Raw genomic sequence first — 2,531 nt, forward strand, 5'->3', positions numbered from 1 at the left:
ATATAATTTAATATAGGATGATGTATTATCTTTAAGATTAGATTTATTATTTATTAGGAATTAAGGTTGAGCTAAACATTTATTTTATTAGGAATTAGAGTTAAGACTTGTTTCGTTTGTTATTATTTTTATTCATTATTTATTTAGAACCTTTAGAACTCATCCCCTATATAAAAGAGGCTTCATTCAATTTTAAGACATATTTCTTTGATTAATAATACAATGAGAGTTCGTTTTTGCAAGTGTTGATTGCCTTGTGCCTTCGAAGCTTCTTCTCCTGGAGTTCTTTCAAGTTCTTATGAGGGAGATTAATCTTCATTCTCCAATTTGCCTTTTAATCACGACTAGGAGGGTTGGTTAGAGCCAATATTATCGAGTTTGCCTTTCATTACGACCATGAGGGTTTGATGGGACACATATCCATCTATTTTCCACAAATTCATCCTGACCAACATCATCTTTACCGTTCACCTTCACAAGAGAGATCTTTTGATTTCTTGGTTATCATATTTTATTCTTAATTCTTTGTCTTTATTTATATTGTTATAATCTTGTTTCTTACCTTGTTTCCAACACTTAAAAGAAATCTAAAAGACCCTAGATACGCCGCCACCTTCTCTCCCTTTGTTCTTCATCGAGTCTAGAGCTTTCTAGGTTTGATTCTTCAACAAGAGCAACTTTATTAATCCGCCACCGCTTCCTTATCATTTTGCCTATAATAATATTTATCAATCGAAACAGTCAGTCCTCAAATGAGCGTAAACATAGAACTTTGTTGTGTTGGTCAGAGCTCAATGAAGGGAAAATAGTGGGTCTCAATTTGGTCAGAGAAATAAAAAAAATTATTATTTTAGGGTTATTGAAGGAAGTCTCCGATAGACAAGATCTATGTAGATTTAAAGTGCAAGGATATAGTTTATAATTAGAACAAGGTGTTCCTCAAGGTTCTCATGGGAAGAAAGTACTTCACTTCAAATGCAAGGGAAAGTTGGCCCACGCTTGCTAGGGTCTTACGAGGTATAGAGAGAATTGGACCAGTGGCTTACCGATTAGCTATACTCTCAAAGCTAGAACATCCATAATAGCCCATGTATATTGCTCTGGAGATACCGATCTGATCTTCCCATGTCAAACCATCAGAACAGATTGAAATGATCCAAGACATAACCTATGAGGAATAACCAATAAGGATCTTGGCAAATGAAGTGAGAGCTAAGGAATTAGAGGATCCCCTAGTAAAGGTTCTATGGAGGAACCACGGTACCGAGAAAATGACATGAAAAACTGAGGACATGCACTTCAGTACCTTTCTCTTTTATTTAGGCAAATTTCAAGGATAAAATTTCTTATGAGGCCCAAACACAAGTTATGTCTTGGGTTAACACAAGAGAACTTTAGATCAATTCATTGGCTTGTAAAAAGGCTTATTCCAATTTGGGTTTAGTTTAGGCTTGGTTGAGCCCAATGGATATAAAGAAGACATTTTTAATCCTAATGGAAAGAGGCGTGAGTAAAGAAGAAATATCCCAATCTTTGAAACAAAGGCTGATTTTCATTAATTTTGGGCGATCCATGTTTTGGACACTCTTTTTCTTCACTCTTTTGTCTCTTATTTTCTTCTTCATCTCTCATTTTCATTCTCCTCAATTCTATAAAGGTGATAATTGTGTTAATCATTCATCCGCTTTATGAGATTTCAAGGTAAGAAAGGAAACCTTCATCACATAAGTTTCTTTTCAGCTCATCTTCTCATGTTTTAACCATGGAAAACCTTAGGTGAAGGTTTTATGGGTTTAGGTTGGAGGTTTAATGATGTTTATTTTATTTTTAAAGCTTAGGGATCATGTTCCTATCCTACTTAAGTATCTAGATGGGTTAGTAATTCGTTTTATTACATGTGACTAGTGAAAGAAGTATGAGAAAACTCTAAGGCAAAAGGTAAAGAAGTTGATCTTGGTTAAGACGACGACGTTTTCCAATACCTAGCATTACGGTAACATATTTCTAACATATCTATACCACTTGTAGCTCATTAGGTGTGTATTTCTGGTTAGTTGAGTTCATGAAGAATGATAGGCATTTCATGGTAGATTTCAATTATGTTATTCACATGAAAATGACTCCTTATAACCCTAATAACTCACATAATACTTATAAAATACTTCATAGAAGGGCAAATGAGCAGTTTTAAGGCACATTTTTGTGCTCAAAAATAGGGTATTTCTAGGCTTGGGTATTAGTATTGGATGAATAATACCGATACTATTATTCGTGTAGTGTATAAATAAAGGGTGTTTAGGCGAAAAATATCGATACTCGTTTATGTCGTATAGTACCACCCTAAATTTGAGGCTAGTAGTTTTGAGTTTATCTGTGAGATTTGTGGACCTCGTGGAGTTCATAATTGAAGTTGTTGGGCTGAGTTAGGGATTAACTAGATGAGAATTGGGTCCAATTAACCATGAAAATAGATTGTTGCATAGTGGAAGATGAGAAAGGGATCGAAAACATAATTATCTCATTTTAAAAAT

Source organism: Hibiscus syriacus, unplaced genomic scaffold, assembly GCF_006381635.1.
Source record: "Hibiscus syriacus cultivar Baekdansim isolate YM2019G1 unplaced genomic scaffold, ASM638163v2 tig00110733_pilon, whole genome shotgun sequence".
Taxonomy (NCBI): Eukaryota; Viridiplantae; Streptophyta; class Magnoliopsida; order Malvales; family Malvaceae; genus Hibiscus; species Hibiscus syriacus.